Here is a 22,378-nt window from a genome sequence, read left to right on the forward strand (position 1 = left end):
TAGCACATTTAGAAAAAAAAAGGAACCTATTTCACTATGGTTGAAAAGATAAATGTGTAGAATTTTTTTAAGGTTCTGTGATTTTAAATGTTCAGTCGGAACATACTATATTTTTGGAATACAACCTCCGATTCTTGATTTTTTTCAATCTAGTTGTACTCAAAGATTTTTTTAATGATGTTCTGAGGGCCTTGTTTATCAGGCCTTGCAACACTTTTGCGCCGCCATTTCATCACTTTTTGAGATGCACCTTTGGCGCAAAAAAAGTGCCATGTTGCACCTTATTTACAAACTGATGCTCCTAAGCAGATGCCTCACTTTGTAAACCCCTGTGCCACATTATACCTATTCCAGGTATAATGTATACAGGGTGGGCATTACCCTGCATAAAGCCTCATTGAAGTGGCACATTGAAATCTATAATATATCAATGTGCCTCTTCTAGGACGCTACTGCATCAAAGTCTTATGCCTGCTCATGGGCTTGACCCATGTGAAAGGACACATTGCTGGAGTCACGTCTGTTTTCAGACACACCCAGCAATGCGGCACTTTTGCACCTACAGATACATCAGAAATACTGACATATCTGTAACTTCTTGCGACATTGAGCGCCATACATTAAATATGGCGCATCCATCCTGTCACAAAGAGGGTGCAGTGACAATTGTCACATCGCTCTTTTCACACAACAATGCAACCATTTTCTTAAATGAGGCACTGAGTGTTAAGCAAGGGTCGTATCTGTAGTGTCTGGTGAGTTAGCAATGGCAGAACATTCTGGCTCCTGATGGACTATGTAAAGCTCTTGCATAAATATTAGAGCTGAATGCAAAGAAGGCTGGTTTAGAATATTGAGTTTGCAGTTACAAGCAGAAGAACAAAGACATGTAATACGAAGCTCTGTGTGTTGTTTTTGTTATTGGCGGGTACCCGGCTGTTAAGGACTCTACAACGGGCAACGAGGATGGGATAAGTAACTCGAAGATCGACAGTGATCTCCAAGAGAGTTTGCAGTGGTCCAAGCAAACCTGTATCCTTAACAGATGGGAGGTTATTGAACAGGAGTCTGATTTTAAAACAGTATACACAGGCAAACCTATGTTTGCCCACACAAGATCGAAGAATCTTAAAGAAATATTCAAACAACAACACAAAAGACGGGGTGTAGTCCAGCATAGAGGGATGGTCAAATGCCATAATTGCAGCCATTGCGGTAACGTTATGGTAGGAGACGTATTTCTACATCCGCACACAGGTAAACAAATCAGATTGAGGCACAGGGCAGATTGCAACACAAGCATGGTAGTGTACGCTATCAAATGTCCCTGTGGGCTGGTGTATGTGGGTAAAACCACAAGGAAGGTGAGAGTCCGCATCACGGAACACAAAAGTATGATTAGAAATTGTAACCCCGAGTCTAATTTAGCCATGCATTGGAAAGACAGACAACATTTCATACCACAGTTGAGATTCACAGTGTTGGAAAGTATTGATGAAAGGTTACATGTTGACACCAACCGCCAACTGTCCCAACGAGAAACCTACTGGATCCTCAATTTGAATACGCTTGAACCGTGTGGTCTTAATGACAAATTAGAAATGATGTGTTTCCTATGATTTTGATGTTTACTAAAGAGTTGTTATGTATTTTACCATGTAATGTAATTTTGTCAAAACATGAATCATTCAATGGTGCAATCACCATGAGCTACCATGAGCAGTAGTACCAATCAGAGTAGTGACGCCAGGACAACTATATCAGTTTAAGGCTCTAGTGTAGAGTACTAGACCTTTATACACCGTATGAGCTTTATGTACTTTTACCAGGCTAGTATGGGCATCCATTTAATATGAGGGAGGTGATTCATGGGGTACCCACAGCAGAAAACATATCAGGCTGTGAGAAAACAGTGCCAGATGGGATATTTGTCGTCTTTATGTTTTCAATTAAGAGCGTCTTAGAAGCTTAACTTTGCAATATACACCCGATTTACCCTTTCCAAGATGGCGGCTTCAAATCTATTCCATAGTCCGTTTTTAGTTTTTGCAACAAGGGAGGTGACCACTTACATGTGGTAGGAAGTCGCATAGTCCGTTTTCGGTTTTTACGATAATGGAGGTGACCGCTTACATGGGGTAGGAGGTTTGGAGCGCGGCAGTGGAGACGTATGGACACCGGTTCAAGTGCATCAGAGGTCGGTAAGCAGGAGCAGTTGTACGGTGGCAGAAAGGGATAAGCGGCGCATACAACGGAGTGTCATTTGATTTTATAACTGTTTACAGGGTTGGAAGAGGAGCAGACTCGAGGGCGCGCAGCGTTTGAGCAGCTAAGCATCAGAGGGCTTTTTCGTGGATCTGAAAGGTAGGCAGACACCTGAAGGCAAGATATTGTCGTGAGTAAGTTTTATCTGGCACTAATATAACTTCGTTTTCTAGTACTAGGGTGAACACGGGATGTTGGGTCACCACTGTACACAGGCGTGTAATTGACACTGGTGGGCTGGCATGTAGGTCGCATACTATTCTGGTGGCATGGTAGGAGCACATAAATGTCAGCATTGATTCCGATTTTTTTGATTCTTTTTTGACAAAATAACACAATGTCAGCATGGACACGGGGTGGGTCGTGGAGATTCCGTTATACAGGTTCAAGATTGTACAACCTAAGCTTTTGTTGGTTTCAATTACAGTATTCCCCTGACGAAGGTATTTTATACCGAAATGCATTGGGATTGACTGGATAAGATGCTGTGATGAATATATGTACATGACGTAATGTGCAGAAAAATCAAGCAAGAAGCGTGTTATTAAAAGACAACGTCTTCAAGAAACAGAACCTTTTTTTGATTTATTTTGTGGATGGAACAAACTTCGTAATGGACAATTAATTTGAAAGTTAGAGTTTAACTTTGTAATTAGCAAATGTGTACAAAAAGAATTATGTTACAGAAACATGCACCCATCAGGGGCGTGTGAAAAGTGTGCCATTCTCAAACAGTAGCTGTTTGTTTGCATAGTTTGTCACTGACCAGAGCCAGTCAGTTTGAGTGGCAGCCCCATTTTTTCACTAAGATTTAAAGGATTTTTTTTTTAGAGTGTTCAAGTTCAGATATACTTAGGAGTGCAGGGTGTCGCATTCTTTCTGTGTGCCAAGTGTGCCATTGTCAAAGTATGGAATCAATGTTTAATGCATGTGGAGTCAAATCGCAACTCCAGTCACTGTGAAGTAGTTGAAGATAACGAAAGCAGCGGAGAGAATCTGCTGATCAGGCCACACATAAAGGAACTCACTGCCTGCCTTGCAAGAGAAAGTTATACATTATACGGAGAGTTGGTACCTAAGGGGAATACGTGAGCATACAGAAAAGAAGCAGTAGTCAAATACGGGGAAAATATATTAAAGCACTGGCTGACAGAACAAACAACAAAAAGGCATACTGTCATTGCACTTACCAGAGCATCAAGAAGAGGAGCGCTACGATCTCAGCACCTGGCAAAGAGACCCAAGATGAATCTCGGGTTGTGCTTACTGAGCTGTCCACTACCTGAAGCTGCACCCCACCAAAGCTGCAAGGTGGCAGCTCTGAACAACACCACAGGTCGCCAAACACTGAAGATTGTGCACATGACGCAGGTCCCAGCGGACATCGACAATATCTGAGTGAGCTCCACCTTCAATGTCAGCCACTCCCATAAATGGTTTAAATGCTTATATTTTCTTGAAACCACCACCAGCATTTGATACCACCAAATGGCAAAATATTGGTTATAGATGGACTGCTTGGTTTGAGACATTTGATGATTTTATTGATGGACTTGAAGAGACTGATAACAAAAAGACTATTGAATATCTCAAAACTCCTACTTGTGATGGTGTGAAAGAAATCATAAAGTAAATGCAGCTAACTGACGAAGAAGTCTCATACCATCAGATTAAAGAAGTTTTGAATCTCAAGTCTAATCCAATGCCAAATATTGATTACAATAGACACGTTTTCAGTCAAGAGAGACAGAAAGCTGATTAAACCTTTGATGAATTTGAGGAAAGACCCAACACATTCATCAAACACTGTAAGTTTAATGAATTTAAAGATGAAGAATCTATTCATTTTAGAGTTATTGATGGATGCTTGTCAAATTCATTCAGATGACGAATGCTGAGAGAAATTCTTAGTCTGGAGTGAGTGCTAAGGGCTTTTGGAGCTGGAGAGCAGGCTAATAGACAAGACTGAAGGGCACAAAGTGATGTCTACACGTAACATGATTTGTTACTTAAGCATGATATCATTGAGGTTTCTACTGGTCCAATGACATGGCTTCCTCCCATAGTGTAGTGCCCAAAAAGGACAGTGAAGGAGCTGTATGCATATGCCTTGACATGCATCAGGCAAACAAGGCAATTGAAAGAGAACAACATCCAGGTTCACACATTGATGACATGATAATGCACGTAAATGGTGCAAAGGTCTTTTATTGCCTTTATTTAAAAAAGGTTATCATCAGTAGGAATTCAAGGATAATTTTAGGTATGTTATAGCATTTTCTACACATGTTGGTCTGTTTTGATACAAAAAACTATGTTTTGGTGAGTCATTGGCTGCATAACTTTTTACAGACGTCATGAATGTGTTCAATTATAGCAATGACATATTGGTTTTCAGAGCTACACAAAAGAACATAAGAATATTGTTTACTAGCTAATGGGGGTTTGAGTTTGAATGCAATGTGTGTTCCATAATACAAAGATAAAATTAATTGGCCACATCTTTTTGGATGTGGGTATGACACCTGATCCTGTTAAAGTACAAGCGCTGTCACATGCTGATCCGCCACAAGATGTTTCTGTAGTGCGTTTATTTGTTGGCATGGCCAGTTACTCTTCCAGATATAAGCAAGACTTTGCCACTGTAAGTGCTCCATTGGGAGACTTGACGAAAAATAATGTTTCATTCATTAGTCACCTAAATGTGAGAAAAGATTTAGGAAAATCAAAGAAATCATTGAGAATGCTACTGAAATGGCATACTTCAATCCGAAGCTTCAAACAGAAGTGGTTGTTGACACTAGCCCAGTCGGGTTAGGTGCTCACACATACCCAGATGTTCAAAGGCATAATGTGGCATATGCAAGCAGGAGTTAGTCCTAAACAGAGCATGCTTCTTCACAACCTGAAAAATAAAGTTTAGCCTTGGTAGGGGCTTGTGAACATTTCCTTGTGATTCCTGTATCAAAAGCTTATCATGCTGGTAATTGATCATCAAGCTTTACTGACTATTTTTAGGCAATTCAAAGGCCATGATGCCTCCTTAAATTAAACAATGGGGACTACGATTCCAAGAGTACAATTATACCATTGTGCATCATCCAAGGAAGCATCAGAACCCTGCTAACTACCTTTCCAAGGTCCTGGCAATCCATACAAGATGGCTATAGTCTATATCAATTTCAGTGTGAAATCAGACACACCAGCTGCCATTTCATTTGCTCAGATTATCACTGCTATGAGCCACGATAGCTGAAAGATATAATTATACATCAGTCATAGAACCAACACACTCAGCCTCTCACCAGTTATGAATGAATGAATGAATGAATGAATGAATTCTTTATTTGTGTGGTTACTTAAAACCGTTAAGAAAGTGCTGACTACTGCCCTAAATAACCTATTACTGGAGCAAATTTTGGAAGAGCCATTGGCCGATTATATTGTGACAGGAGACTTCAATATAAATTTGGTAATGCCCTTGGTACGGAGTGACTTTGTCCAATCCCAAAATCAACAATGGGCGATCCCTGACCTAATAACGGGACCTAAAACTGCAACTAAACAAGATAAAATAGGGATAAACTTGGTGAAGGACATGGAAGCTCTGGGTCTTAGAATATTGAACGGCAGATTTCCAACGGACTCTCCACCGGCTTGTTCATTTTATTCAAAAAACGGTACTTCACGAATTGACTATACGTTGACGTCCTTATCTGTTTTTAACAAAGTGATATCTTATACCTTGAATAAAGTTAAGGACAGCGATCACAGTCAGCAAATTATCGAGATATATATACTGTGTCCAAAATCAAAGACCTTCCAGACTATCCCAGGCAAAATCTGTACCATTAATTACACGAAACTTATATGGAAACCCGAAAATGCATATGAGATCATGGCTTGGGCAAAAAAATTAGTGACAGAATCTATGGACAGAAAAGCAAGTATAAATCCCATAGAAGGATGGGAAAATTTTACCCATAAAGTAGTCGCTAATAATACCAAAACAACAGGTGTACAAAGAAGGAAAGGGGCACCTAGCGTAAAAGCGGAAGGCAGTGAAAATCACATCTTTCTCCCTTATGCTGTAAGGAAACTCAGATGTTCACGAAACAGGCTGCGGAGACAACTAACGAAGTCTCCGCTTAACAAAAATATAGCTGCTTCATTGAGGAATACAAACCGAAGTTTAAAGAAATTGATATGGAATGAAAAGTGTAAAGCCAGACAAGAGCTATGGACAAAAATATTCCATGCAAGTACATTGGCAAACTCAAGGGAGTTCTGGAGAATAATCAATGGCCTAGCTAGACCAAACAAACTTGGAATTGGATCCAGTTTATCTGAAGAACAATGGGTGACGTTTCTCAAAACACATCTAAATCCAAACCAACCGTCTCTGATACAACTCAATGTCGACGCCAGTCCTACAAAGGTCAACAAAGACGGAGATAGTGAGATTTTTATCACAATCAGTCAAGTGGCAAGTTTGATAAAAAAGCAAAAAGATGGCGCCCCTGGTCCGAACGGCATTCCCTTTGCACTTTTCAAAGAAGCGCCCGACTTCTGGTCAGTTTACCTTACAGACGTTTTTAACGAAGTGGTCCAGAGAGAACAGATTCCAAAATCATGGAAAGGATCACTTATAACACCCATATTCAAGAAAGGCAACTGGCAACAGCCAGAAAACTATCGCTTAATCACTTTACAGGACACTGATGCTAAGCTGTTTGCTGGAATTCTCCTGATGAATCTAACTGACTGGGCAAAAGAGAATCAGGTATTACCCACAAACCAAACAGGCTTCGTCAAAGGCCTCGGCACGACAACTAATCTTTTAATCTTAGCAACACTAATAGAAAAAGCAATATTTGCTAAACTACCATTATATTTGTGTTTTGTAGATTTCAAATCTGCCTTTGATTGCGTCGACAGAGAACTCCTATGGGACAAACTTGCAAAACAAGGAATACCTGAAAAACTGTTAAAGATGATTAAGCTCTTGCATTCTGAAACTTGGGTTAGGGTCAGGACGGGCAATGGATCAACATTAACCAAAATAATTCCAACATCGAGTGGGCTTAAACAGGGTTGTGTGTTGGCTACCCTACTTTCTAACTTATTCTTAGCTGATCTTACCACTGATCTAAAAGCCATTAACGCCCACCCGCCAAGGTTAGCTCAAACTCAGATATCCAGTTTACTATATGCGGACGATGTCATACTCCTGAGTCATACAAAGGTAGGGATGCAACGTCTAATTGATGGCATTACTAAGTACTCCAAGGAAAATGGAATGCATATAAATGATGCCAAGACCAAAGTGATGGTAATTACAAAAAATGTACGGTTAAAACACGCACACAAATGGATCCTGCTCGGGAAAAAACTGGAACAAGTAGCTGACTACAAGTACTTGGGAGTAACTTTCAGCGATAACGGCAAGTTCTCGACTCACAAACTAGATATTACAAGGAAAGTGAACTCCCTTGTAGGTGCGTTTAGATCAATCCAGAAATCCATTGGTGATTTGTCTTATCGTCCTTTATTAAAAACAATTGCAGCAAAATTACTGCCTACTCTAACATATGGCAGCGAGGTGCTCAACGGGAAAGATGCAGAGACCATCAACACCTCGGTTGCTAAAACCTATAGGACTTTATTTTCTCTACCAAAGAATGCCGCACAAGCCCAAGTGAGACTGGAATTCGGGCTAAACGACCAATCTTATGCAAGAAAAGGGTACACATTGAAAGTTTGGAACAGAATTAAAAATAATCAGGACAATGAAATGTCTCGTCTACTGTGGCAAGAAATAAGAAATAACAGGAACCTAACTGCCAGCACCTATTTAAATCTAGCAATTGATGAGTTTGGTATATTACCTATTTGGAACACCACGGTTCAACAGGAGAGTTTTAAAAAAACTATAAACAAACTTACTGATTATCTCTCCTTGATAAAGGACAAGGACAACTTCGTTAAAAGACAGCATGCGTGGTCAATCGTGAATGGTTTTAAGAAAAAAAAAGACTCAAACCTACCTGGAAACTTCTTGGTCGAAAAAGAACAAACACATTTTTATGAATGCTAGGTTTGGCAATTTTCCAGGATTATGCCATATGGCACCGTGGAAAAGATCACAAGATAATTATCTGTGTAGGCTATGTAAATCAGGACAAGAAGCCATCTTACACTTATTGTGCCTTTGCCCGAATCTGGATGTGGAAAGAAAAAGTATACTTAAGAAACTATTTAATGAACGTGGTGTAAGGACTTGTAGGCAGGCTTTAATGGCAAGCTTAAATCCAGAAGACTTACCAATTAATTCAGCTTTTGTGAAATTCCTTCAAATGGCTCAAAAAAAGTTAGCAGCCAGTGTCTGATTAAACTATGAGCGGTGTCAAGATGAACCTACCGAATTAATTTAAAAAATAATTTTAAAGGAATGAAGTTTATATATTAGACTGCTGAAAATTATTTGAATATATGGACTATTGTAGTATTTTATATTTGTAAAAGTTTTATCTGCTTTGTAAGATTTTAATTAATCAAACAAATAAAAAAATTAAAAAAATTAAAAAAAACTTAAAACCATTACAAAAATGCAGCATTATAAAATGACAGAATAAGAATCTAGAAATCTAAATTCCAGAAAGCTAAAAAAGCAAGTCTATGTGCACAACATTGTTAAAATTCTCCTTTGCTGTCTTGGATGAAAACAATCAAGTGAAAATCGCTCTTTTTGTGTTAAATAAGTCTGTTGTAAAAAAAAAAAAAAGAAAGTGGCCAGGCGGCAGCCGTGACAGTGCCCGTCTGACCGCCTAGGGGAGGTGTCTCAGTTTTGTTGGCATATGTTTCACTGTGTCCAACGTATAGGGTCAATGGACTGCCTCATTTGCTGCGAGAGTGCCCAGTTGGAGAAGAATGGGCCTGAGGTAGGTTATGGGGGTTAGACGCAGCGCCGGGCAACAGAGTAAAATATGGGCCAAAGACTCCCATTTGTATTTGTAAAGACGGCACTTCGCAATGACTGGCCTTACTTTCCCAGTTGGATATAGTTCTTTAACCCCTTCCATGCTTGTGACGGAACCGTTCCGTCATCAGTCACGGCTGAGCTGTGCTGATGACGGAACGGTTCCGTCACGACCGCGCCCTGTTCTGGAATGTCCAGCACAGGGCACGGCTACGGCGCCGCACGGAAGCGGTTAAGAAGGAGAGGGTGTCGTCTGGCTGCTAGGATCCTATGTAGGGCTTGTCTCCCCACTGCCTGCGTAAGATGAAGTTTGAGGTTGGGCAGTGTGTGGGGGAGGCTTTGGGTCTCGTAGAATGCTCTACCAAGGATTCCATATCCAAAATGCGGGAACGTAGACGTACTTACATTTTTATTGGACTTTTAATAGTGGCATACTTGATTAAGGCTGGGTCCCGGTTCTCCATTGCAAGTTGCAGGAGGTCTTTGGCGGAGGCGAGACAGGCAAACCAAGGATTGCCAGGTTGTTGGAAGATGCTTTTGATAATGGCCTTCATAGAATTCTCCTGCGCCGCCGTTGTTTGATAAAACTATTTGCTCAAGGTTGCCATCTCTTCCTGTTTTTGTTGATTAAGATTAAATTCAAGATGGATTAAGTTGTTCCTGGTGCAGGCTGGTAGACGAAATAGCTTTTTGAAGGCTGTACAGTGTATTTTTTCTTGGTCATTCGCAAATTTCCCTGGAAATGCCAGTTGCGCATAATTGAGGGTTGGTAGTATTTTTGCTCTCAGTACTCTTTGAATGGCCGTTGTTGCTGGACTATCTAAGGTAGTGTGTAATTTGCAGAGGGCGTAGGTGACCTTTTTCCCTTTCTGTTGCAGTTTGTGGCGATGGATCCATGAGCGGCCCGTTTCGCTAAGCCAAACCTCGAGATAGTTGTAATGTTGTATACAGTCCAAAGTCAGCGAACCCAGCCTCCACTTAGCCACTTTTTTTTGGGTAGTGACCAAAAATTACTATTTTGGACTTGGTTGAGTTGGCGACCAACTTAATTTTTGGTGCTGTAGACTGCGAGGGCTGTGAGTTCTTTTTGTAAACCGATTTTGGTGCGATCTAAAAGAACCTGGTCGTCAGCGTATTGCATCAGTTGGATCTTGGTGCTCCCTCTCCTGGGTGTGGCTAGAGTGGCTCCGTTGAGGGCTTGGCCCATGTTGGCTGTATATAAGTTGAAAAGCATCAGGCCAGGACACAGCCTTGCTTTAGCCCCCTAGCCGTGGAAATTTTCTCTGTGGCAAACTCGCTCGAGAGTTTGACGCTTACCCAGGTTTGTGAATACAGTGAACTGATGGCTTGTAGTAGAGACGAACTGATGTTCCAGTGTGCCAATCTCTGCCAGAGGATGATGCGGCGATCTCCTCCGTCGAAGACTGCTGGGTAATCAATAAAGCAGGCGAAAAGCAGGAGGGTTTGATGGGCCACCGCTTGTTGGGCTAAGTATGATAGGGCGATGATGTTGTCCACAGTGGAGTCCGCAGGTCTGAACCCGGTCTGAAAGAAGGGAAGAGGCCTTCAGTGCCAGCCCAATCCGCTAGTTCTGCCAGAAGAGTGCTTACATAAGCCTTGCCCTCAATGTCCAACTGCTGTAGTTTTTAGGGTCGGTGTTAGGCCCTTTCTTGTATTTTGGGTGCAGCAGTGATCCCCTCCAGGAATCTGGAACATCCCCCAGGTACCTGCATTAGGCATATAACTGGGCCACATTTTCCATCGAAATGTCTGCCCTGAAGAGGGAGTCAGGTAGACCCTTGGGGCCAGGTGCCCCATTGTATTGAATCTTTTTTAAAGTTGTGCAATGTAGTCCTTTGCCTGGGATGGTTGGATCATCCAACGTTGTGGGAGGTTCAGCTGTGGTGTTGCAAGCTCCCTCCCCTAGTGTTGTGGGACTCTTTGGAGGAGTTGTATTCGAATCATCCGTGTACAGGGTTTTCACATGGGCTACCCAAGTGCCCGCGTCAAGTGGGTTCTCTCTGTTAGTGGCCCATGGATTAGGTTATTTAGATATTGCCAGAATTCTTGGGATTTACACGGTGCCAGCAGCTCAAAGATCTTCAGCCATTTTGCCTCCGTGCATTCACGTCTTGCTTTCCAAATCTGTTTTGAATGGCTTTTGAAGCTACTTTGAATTGCATTTTGGCAAACGCTGACCAAGTTTTCTGATAAACTCTGCATTTGGCATTTAATTGTTTGGCGCTTTCCTTGATCGCTGGGACATGTCCTAGGGTATGTGATAAGTTTATGGGAGTTACCCTGAAGCAGTGAGGTTAGTTCATAGGCGAGGTGGTCCCATTCATCTATGATACCCCCATTATATAAGCTGGTTTGCCAGCCTGTCGACGTTTGTCTCCAAGAGTCAAATTTATTGATTGACATCGGCCGACATCTGGGGAGTTTATGCTGTTCTTCACTTTTGGATGCCCCAATACAGCGTAGAAAGTGGCGAATGTCTGCTGTGATGGTTAACTGAACAATTAAGGCGGCATAGTCACTTTCAACCCTTGGGTGCACAGTATAGTTTGACACGAGTTTTTGTAATCTCTCACTTATTAAGATATTGTTTATTGTGGTCTGATTGTTGTTAGTGGGTGCAAAGAATGCCCCAGGCTTGCACTTTATAGATAGAGAGTGTGCTGTGGCCAAATTGCATGCCTGCATAAGGGTGTTGAAAATCCCATGGGTCCCAGAGCTGTGGTTTTGTGATACAGTGTCCCCTATGTTGTGCATATTGAAATCCCCAAGAATGATGGGTTCCATAGATGCAAACTGTAGAAGCAGAGTTTCTATTTGAGTTATCAGCTGAGTAAGCTTGTCCTTAGGGCTCGGCCCATGGGGATTATAGTAGACGTTAATCAGAAGTATTGATAGAGGGCCATCAACCATATTAAGGCCTTTCAGGATGCCATCAGAAACATGTCAGAAGAGTTCTTTATTTCTGTAAAGTGTACTGTCAATGAATGCTTAATGTGTTTGGAGATCCCCCCTGAGGGTCTACCAAATGCGTTACCTTTGATGGCAGGTTTGGAATATTCTGCATAGCTTCTTATCGGTGTTGGTGTAATTGCCCATGTTTCTTGGGTGCAAATTAAATCACCTCCTACAAGGAATGTAATTAGCAGTGGGCTTTGCCGGACCTTGGTGATCCCTGCGACATTCCAGGTCATGATATTTAGTGTTTGGATATTATCTGAAGGGCATCTATGCTGGACAGAGCCGTTTCTTAGTGGATGCAGAACGTTTGGTAGCGCAGTCTCCTTGCTTGCGAGGGACCTGGTATTAGGGGCTAGGGTTTAGGGCCCGTGGGAGCCAGGACCAGTCTTGGCTGATATTCCCCATGATCGTGCAGGAGCGGTTGCCCCCTTCTGCACGTGTTGTTATTTTGATTAAGCTATCGCTGGTCACATTTATTCTTGGCCCACCTTTGGTGTCAATGGAGAATAGACCCAGTTGCTGTGGCTGGCCAGGTTGAATCCTTTTTTGGGCATCGTGATCAGTTCTTGAGGTCCTGGCTTTTCCTTCGGATCTCTACTTTTCAGGATTGCTGGATATTTTATGGCAGATAGGGTCATGATTTTCATACCCCAATTTTCCAGTTGCATGTTATTTCCTCTTAGGACCTTGGCCACGGCCAGATTGGCGAAGATTATCTCTGTTGTCTTATTTGTCTCGCTTGGTCCAGGGGCAAGGAAAAACACAATATCAGTTGTTTTTATTTTTTCTAGGCCTGGAATGTTTACGCAAAGTTTCAGGAGATTGCCTCGATTAAGAATGTCCCATTTCCCATGCGAGATATATTCGGGGTACAGCAGTACTTTTAGTTTTTCCTGGTCTTTGCTTTGGTCAATGAATGGCAAGTTTTGCTGGAGAGTTACCTCTCTATAGGGGCCCACGTCAGGGGCCCCTATAGAGTTCTGAGTTGATTTCGCCTGGGTATCCAAGTCTTCCCCAGGCAGGTTTGAGCTTACTACCATCCGCTGAGCATTGCTCCTAAGCTTGTGGTAGTGGACAGTGGATGAAAATAAGTCATCAGTGCATGTTTGAGTGGATTTCATCTCCCTACAATTCATAGATGTAGTTATGAATTGAGGTTCCTTATGGTCGGTAGCTGGCGTGGGAACACATTTGTTTGTTTTGCAAGGGTTGGGTTTTCCTTGATTGATGCTGTTCGTACATACATTGTCCACTTTGGTCACTAAAGACCACTTTAAATTAGATTCCAGATTTTTCTTTTGTTCGTGGATTGCTTCTTTAACTTGTGGCCCTTGTGAATTGTTAAAGTGCCACCTAGGTTCTTGGTCAGTGTAGTCCAAACCCCAAGCAGCATTTGTACCAAAGATTTCCGGCCTCCACTCTCCTAGTGCCCTGTGGGCTGATACTTTGCAAACTTGCTTGAGCTCTCCTGGTGATCCCTTGTCCGTTGGCCTGTGGCTCCTGCAGCGGGTCACCTTGTTTGTTCTTGAGCTTACCTGATTACTCCTGATGTGCCCTGATTCTCCATTGCTTGGAGAGTCCCCTGGACCTTGCTGATCCACTCCATAACCTGCTTCCTCTGACCGCGTTGGTTGCATTTACCAAGGCTTGTTGGTTCTCCAGCCGGACATCGACCCCTCAGCCATCAATATCCTTTTTGGGGCAGCTCACCTCCAGATACTGATTATCCTCGACATCTCCTGGTCCCCGTGGCTGCAGAGTCAAGCAACCCTTCTTTACACCTGAAGCGCACAACATTGGTGGGCATTCGACTACCGAGCCCCTGGTCAACTGAAGTGACCCGGTCTCTGTCCCCTCTGCTTTCAGGTTCCTCTCACCTTTAATCCAGGCTTGGATTCCATCGGACACTCTTGACCTTCCTGGCAGCAGTACTTCTTTGCAGCTCTCCAATGAAAACAATGAAGGTTTCCAACCCCACTTGACCCCTAATCACCCGGCTCCTTTGGGATAGGTAACATGGGTACCTCAGTACTCACTGGTGGGTTGGCCTTAGAATCCCCTATGTTCCAAAATGTTTGCTCGAAGTCCTCTTGCAGTGTCCTTAAACTGTAAATTTCTAATTGGGACTTTCCCATAGAGTTGTACGGAACACGCGTTCATGTTTTCTCACTGCACCAGTCCTTCGTGGGCTCCCTGTGTGACTCCTCTGGGTGGTTCCTTGGGGTCCCAGCGATTATACGTGCTCTAGGTACTGTGTCAAGTCATGTAGTTGTTGATATACCTTTTTTTAGTATAAGGTTCAGTCTCCCCCTGGAAGTGGGGTCATGTAAAGGTTACAAAAAGTAGGATTCAAAGAGGATCCTTGTAGGACTCCACATGGCAGAGAGAAAGGAAGTGAACTGAAATCATCTAAAGCAACTGTCTGTTCTCACCCAATAAGAAAGGATTTTATGGTTCAACTCTCTTTACTGGTATTTTAAATATAATGAAAAAGCAGTGGGGAGAACCCAGTGCTCAGTAGCAGTGTGACGTGTAAACAAACATAAGAACTCAGGGTATATATACCTTGTGCTATAGAGTACATCTTCCTACTCCAGCTGAGTCAGCTGGCACCCATGCTCTTGCTTCCAATGCCTCCGACCCCACGGCTTAACCTGCAGTGGAGACTGGTGCAGGAGTCTGTAGACTTCAGTGACTGAGAATCTATCCAATACCTTCATCACTAACCTCTAAAAGGATTTTAAGGGGGAGTGTGCTTTTTTACTGATACCTAGGGAGGCAAGACGGTCAATAAGTAGATTATGACTGACCATGTCCAATGCGACCTCTGTGGGGAACCCCATATAGGAAAAGATCTCCATTAATTCCCTACCCACCACGGGTGCTGTTGTTGCCCTGAGAGGATTAGACTCCGGATGCCAGGCGGCATGGTCCACCAACACCAGGATTAGCTGTTGCCCGTGTGTGTCTTGAGGTCCAGAGGCCCTACAATGTCCATTCCCACCCTTTTGAAAGAGGTGCCTACAACCAGAAAAGGTAAAAGAGGAGCCTTACTCTTCCCACTTGCCTGGCAAGTTAGGCAGAACCTACAACGTGCATCAGACTACCTTCACATTTGGGGCCAATAGAAGTGGGTGACAATCCTCTCAAAGGTTTTGTCCCACCTCAAATGTCCTGCCAAAGGCACGTCATGAGTAAGTCCCAGTAGGAAGGTCCTGAAGTACTGGGATACCACCAGCACGTAGGCTGATCCAGGCTCAGAGACCTTAGGCTCGCTGTATAGGAGACCATTCTCCCAGTAGACCAAGTATGATACAGACTGATTACCAGCTGCATGGTTTGAAGCCTGCTTCCACAAACCAGCCAGAGAAGGAAATGGGTTAAACGTTTAAAAAACACAAATCCAAAGATCTGGAATGTCCTGGATGGTCTCTGGAAGGTCTGGACCACAATCCCAAAATGCACCTGGCCAAATCCTTAAAAGTCTACTGGACACACTCCAGGATCAGGATTCTTGGTGGGGGTGATGCAGGTAGGCTCTGTTAACCTGTAGCTGTAGGGAGTCCACTCCTTAATCCACCTAGAAGCAAGGCACAGACCCTAGGGCTGTAGTACCACATTGTGCAGCAGGCCTTATTAGCGAAAATTCAGAATCCAGCAGGGCGTCCTTCTTTTCCATGTAATTTGAGACAGCAGATCTGAGAGGCTATTCATCTCCCACATATTTATTCTCAGCTTATTGGCATCAATGAGTGGGGGCACACTTGACCAATGGAATGAAAGGTGCCACACTGGTAATTGTCCACTTCCTTGAGTGGGCTGCTTTTAAAATGACCTCAGGCACTTAGCAGGGCACGCATTCAAGAGCAAAAAAAGGCAGCATTGCCTTTAATATTCCATGGCCTATGATTTACTAGCATCTTATAGGTAGATCCAATACTCATACCTTATTATCTACTAGGGAGATATATAGTAGGTCATCTCAATTGTAAGAATGTGCTTTTAAGGCAGTCTGCAAGGCTGCATTTCAATTGACAGACAGCCACTCAGCAGTGCACACATGCAGAGTGCATAAAATCTGCTGAGCTTCTAAACCTCTAGGCCCTATTATCTACTAGAGGCTTATATGGTCTATCAGCCCAATTGTAAGTGTCCACTAATACATAGAGCCTCATTACAATGTCGGTTGGAAAGGCTCTGAACATCATTGGATTTTCCTAACCCATGTCGGATCCCATGTTTTTGACCAACTAGGAAACATTACTGAGCAACCAATTACAATAGAAGGTAACCATTCGGTCTTTTCGACGCAGTTCCAACTGGCATTCAGAGACTCCAAATCCTTCAGAGCCGAATTGTGAAGGTCTATGGACTGCATTTTCTGACTGACGTAGTACGATGTCGGATCGGACAGTCTTTCGGAATCAGTCTCTCCGAAATAAAATGGCTGTTGGAAACTGAATTTGAGGGCCTGTAGCAGGCCTCCTTTCACCCAGAGGTCTCCGGTTGGGGCCAGTGGAATTTCCCATGGGACCCCTCTATACAACCATGCACAGTGTGGCAGGCACCATGGGGTGCCTGTGACATTGTGCAAAGTTTTTCAAAACCATCCTTTTTTTCAATGGGAGCCTGTGTTGTCAGTCGGAACACAGGTTCCCATTGAGGTGAATGGGAGTCCGACCAAACAATGTTCAGAAACATCGTAATCGGTCGGTCAGACTATCTGAACCTGAGTCGGTCTGAACCAATTACGGCAAATAGTCAGTCGGAATGCTTTCCGACTGACATTGTAACAATGCTTTCAGTGTAATCTATAATTTGCTGTGTTTCAAACATAGCACTGGACTGGGATCAGACAGTTACCAGCTAGGGTTGAGTGGAATTTGCTGAATTGACTTTGGCAAAGTATCGAGAAAATGTCAAAAATCTCTGCAAACACGCAGAAATATCGTGAAGACGTCGAAGTTTTTTCCCCGCCTGTTCGCGATAATTTCTGCGTGATCGCGTTGGAAATGTCTCGCCAACTTGCCCATGTGGTCGCCTATGGGCGCAGCCATCTTGTTTTCACTTGTCCCGCCCGCTCGCAATGCTTATTTCCTCTTCTGGGTCACGCAATGCATGCTTGCGCCCGTTCGCGATACGTATTTCCTGTTCAGGAACGTTTTTACGTGTTCGCAACACTTTTTGTGTGCTCGGGGGAAAAATATCACGCGAACTTGCCCATGTGGCCGCAGTGGGCGCAGCCATCTTGTTTTTCACTCTATTGCTATGGTTCTGGGGCCTGCTTTTGAATCCTCCCTCTATCTTTTCAATCCTTTGTTTCTAGAAACGTTTTTTTGATCTTCTTTATTTATTATCTCTCTGACTATTTTCCTGCTTCTATATTTTTGGTTTTTGTCTACTTTTTGTGTATTTTTAACTACTTTTTCAGTCGTTTTCTATTGCCTGCTCTTTTCATTTCTTTTACTTACTTTTTACATTTTTTTACCTTTTCTTTCCCGCCCCATCTACCCCAGAACCATGTCAAAAGGGCAAAGGGCTTGACGCAGGAGCCAGAGCCCCGACCGCCTTCATTACAAAGAGTGCAGGCGCGTGCCTTATTTGGGGAGGTAGAGTTAGCTGCACTGGTTTTCTTTGTGTAGCTCCACCTCCCCTTAACCCTGGCAGCAGGTGGCAGGCCTGGGTCAGGGTTCGGGCTCCGGGAGCGTCGGCAGCAGTGGGGGAAGGTGCGCAGGACAGTGTTTCGCTGCTCTAGGGTCCGGCGCACCCAGAACCATTTGATGCACCGGTGGTCTGATATCCTGGATCGGGAGCAGGACCTGCTGGACCTGCTAGGAGTGGAGGTCCCGGGTCTTGGGGAGTAACTATTTAATTATTACTACTTTGTGTCTGGTCTTCTGCTCTGTGTTATATGTTATGAATATCTTTTTTTTCCAACCAGCTAGAATGCTGCTGCTTATATTACAGGTAAATTACGTTTAAAAGTCTTCTGTGATTGTTATGACACAGTTGCTCTTCTGCGCTACTAATCTTACTTGTTTGCAACTTTGCATTTGCGCTCACTTAGTGTGAATATGTAAGACTTTATTTTAGAGAAATCAAGTTACGTAATGCTATAGTGACTCTAGTCCTTACTTTGTCCTGTCACTAAGAGATGGGGGCGGATTGATACTTAGGTTTAGTTACTTTGTATGAGTTTTAAATTTTTTTGTGGTATGCGTGATGCCCCCTCTGTTACGTCACGTGCTGCTAGTACCCCAGTCTTTAGTGGAACCTTTTCTAGTTTGTTCAATGAGTGGTCATAGGCTTAGCACTAGCAGAACATCAGCATCAATCAATCAACTAAAGAAGTGGAAATGCATACTTAATGTACAATAGGCACGCCTTGAATAGGCGGGCTAGGTCAGGTGGTACGTCGTACTTAGGCTTAGTTAGTTTTCTGGAATCAGAATGGAAGACTTGATTAGTGTTGATAAATAGGAAGTAGTCGATCCGCGAATCCCTCGATACTACTTGTTGACCAGATGAGATCGGTCAATTCATTTATTGCAATTGTTGTTTACAGAAAAAAAATGTGACCGTACTTTAAAAATATTTTATTTGTTTCACACCAATCATCAATGTTTGTCTCTTTCTTATAGCCTTCATGTTCAGCACCCAGGGGCAGGCAGACAGGGTCGCAGTCGGCGGGAGGAGCAGAACAGAAACAGGAGGACAACAACGTGGGCTCTTCTGCTGGCCCTAGTAAGTCTTCTTGTTTTTAATATTAATAATTCTTATTCCTGGACTTTTACTGCACCATATTTTTTCTGAACTATTGTTTCCGTTTCCTAATGCTATTTTGTACCAACAATTATCCTTCAATCTGGACTATCTGTTTCTAAATTCTTGTTATCCCTGCCTCTAACTGCCTCTGCTATGATGACTCTCTCTACTACTACTATTAGTCTGTCTGTAGCTAAACTTGCCCAGTTGGCCACTCTTTATTTAAAAGGTTTGAAATAAAACTCAGATTCCCCAGTAGCTCTAGCCATTAAATCCAGTCCTTTTGGTTGTTCTCTTGTAGTACTTCTATTCTTATTGATCTTGAGTCTTTGTTAATCCTGAGGCTTTTTGACAATTACCAACAACAAATGCACAACCAGATTTTACTATTTTGATATACTACTACTGTTGTAGGGATTTTGCACATACAGAACTTTGCACAGGATGTTGGTGATGGTAGGTTGGACCTTCCTCGCACCCCAATCAGAAGTTCAGAACCCACCACAATCCCCTGCACAACTAGTTAGCAGTGTCTCGTCATAACTATTAGCTCTCCGAACCCCCCCATAGATACCCAACAAGTAGACAACCCAGAACATAACACTCCTGACCTCTCAGTCGTGGAAGCAATGCACATGCACACCCTTCCTTTTGCTCGCTCACTCGTGTAAGTCCACACCAAATACCACCGAGTCTATGTAAGTTCAAAAGTTTTATTTTCAATTCAATCAATCAATCAATCAGACCATTTATATGGTATACAACCTTTACAACGCAACTTTTACAACGACCTACCATTACCACGCATTTTTTACAACGCAGGATCCATTACAACGCATACCATTACCACGCATGTATTTACAACGCAGGTACTTTTACAACGCATACCATTACAACGTAAGTATTGGTAAGTATATTATTTTATTAAAAATATTATTTGGGTTTTTGGGTAAAGGGGTATTTTTAGGGTTCAGGGTCAGTTTTGGGTTTTTTGGTAAAGGGGTATTTTTAGGGTTCAGGCTCAGTTTTGGGTTTTTGGGTAAAGGGGTATTTTTAGGGTTCAGGGTCAGTTTTCAGTTTTTGGGTAAAGGGGTATTTTTAGGGTTTAGGGTCAGTTTTCAGTTTTTGGGTAAAGGGGTATTTTTAGAGTTCAGGGTCAGTTTTCAGTTTTTGGGTAAAGGGGTATTTTTAGGGTTCAGGGTCAGTTTTTAGTTTTGGGTAAAGGGGTATTTTTAGGGTTTAGGGTCAGTTTTCAGTTTTTGGGTAAAGGGGTATTTTTAAGGTTCAGGGTCAGTTTTCAGTTTTTGGGTAAAGGGGTATTTTTAGGGTTCAGGGTCAGTTTTGGGTTTTTGGGTAAAGGGGTATTTTTAGGGTTCAGGATTAGTTTTGGGTTTTTGGGTAAAGGGGTATTTTTAGGGTTTAGGGTCAGTTTTGGGTTTTTGGGTAAAGGGGTATTTTTAGGGTTCAGGGTCAGTTTTGGGTTTTTGGGTAAAGGGGTATTTTTAGGGTTCAGGATTAGTTTTGGGTTTTTGGGTAAAGGGGTATTTTTAGGGTTTAGGGTCAGTTTTGAGTTTTTGGGTAAAGGGGTATTTTTAGGGTTCAGGGTCAGTTTTGGGTTTTTGGGTAAAGGGGTATTTTTAGGGTTCAGGGTCAGTTTTGGGTTTTTGGGTAAAAGGGTACAGGGTAAAAATTAAATATAATTAAATTTAAATTAAATTAAATTAAATTGATTAAATTAAATTAAATTAAATTAATTAAATTAAATTAAATTAAATTAAATTAAATTAAATTAAATTAAATTAAATTAAATTAAATTAATTAAATTAAATTAAATTAAATTACATTATATTAATTTTAATTAAATTAAATTAAAAAAAATATTATATACTTACCAATACTTACGTTGTAATTGTATGCGTTGTAAAGGTATATGCGTTGTAAATACATGCGTGGTAATGGTACTTCGTTGTGATGGATCCTGCGTTGTAAAAATTGCGTGGTAATGGTAGGCGTGGTAAAAGTATGCGTTGTAACGTCATACATCCATTTATATAGCGCGCTTCTCACCCAGGAGGGTCTCAAGGCGCTGGGGGGGGAGGAGTCCGTTCCTGCTCGAAAAGCCAGGTCTTGAGTTGCTTCCTGAAGGAGAGATGGTCCTGGGTCAGCCGTAGGTGGATGGGGAGGGAGTTCCATGTCTTGGCCGCTAGGTAGGAGAAGGATCTTCCTCCGGCAGAGGCTCTGCGAATGCGTGGTACGGCGGCGAGGGTGAGGCTGGTCGATCGTAGCTGGCGGGTGGGTGTGTAGAAAGTGAGGCAGTTGTTGAGGTGCTTGGGGCCCAGGTCGTTGAGAGCCTTGTGTGCGTGGGTGAGGAGTCTGAACGTGATCCTCTTGCTGACGGGGAGCCAGTGCAGGTCTGTCAGGTGGCTGGAGATGTGGTTGTGGCGGGGGATGTCCAGGATGAGTCGTGCGGAGGCATTCTGTATGCCCTGTAGTCTTTTCTGTAGTTTGGCAGTAGTTCCCGCGTAGAGGGTGTTCCCGTAGTCCAGTCGGCTGGTGACGAGTGCCTGGGTGACCGTCTTCCTGGTTTCGGTGGGGATCCATCGGAAGATCTTAAAGAGCATGCGCAGGGTGATGAAGCACAATGACGAGACGGCGTTGACTTGTCTGGTCATCGAGAGGGAGGAGTCCAGGATGAAGCCCAGGTTTCGTGCGTGGTCCGTTGGCTTGGGGGTGGTGCCCAGGGCAGTGGGCCACCAGGAGTCGTCCCAAGTGGAGGGCGATGATCCCAGGATGAGGACTTCCGTCTTGTCTGAGTTCAGTTTCAGGCGGCTGTTCTTCGTCCACTCGACGACGTCTTTCATCCCTTCATGTAGGCTGGCTCTGGCGGTGGAGGGTCGTTGGTGAGGGAGAGGATCAGCTGGGTGTCATCGGCGTAGGAGATGATGTTAAGGTTGTGTAGGCATGCGATGGCTGCGTGGGGGCTCATGTAAACTTTGAAGAGGGTGGGGCTGAGTGAGGATCCTTGTGGTACGCCGCAGATGACTTCGGTGGCCTCGGATCTGAACGGGGGGAGGCGGACTCTCTGGGTTCTTCTGGCGAGGAACGAGATGATCCACTTCAGTGCCTTCTCTTGGATTCCCATGTTGCTGCGGCGCTGTACTAAGGTGCGGTGGCAGACAGTGTCGAACGCTGCAGAGAGGTCCAGGAGGATGAGGGCCGCTGTTTCCCTGTTGTCGAGCAGGGATCTGATGTCATCGGTGGCTGCGATGAGGGTGGTCTCGGTGCTGTGGTTGGCTGGGAAACAGGACTGCGAGGGGTCGAGGGATCCGTTCGTCTCGAGGAAGGCGGCGAGCTGTTTCTTGACGGTCTTCTCAATGACTTTGGCAGGAA

The sequence above is a fragment of the Lissotriton helveticus genome, chromosome 2_1 (genome assembly GCF_964261635.1).
Source record: "Lissotriton helveticus chromosome 2_1, aLisHel1.1, whole genome shotgun sequence".
In the NCBI taxonomy this organism is placed as follows: Eukaryota; Metazoa; Chordata; class Amphibia; order Caudata; family Salamandridae; genus Lissotriton; species Lissotriton helveticus.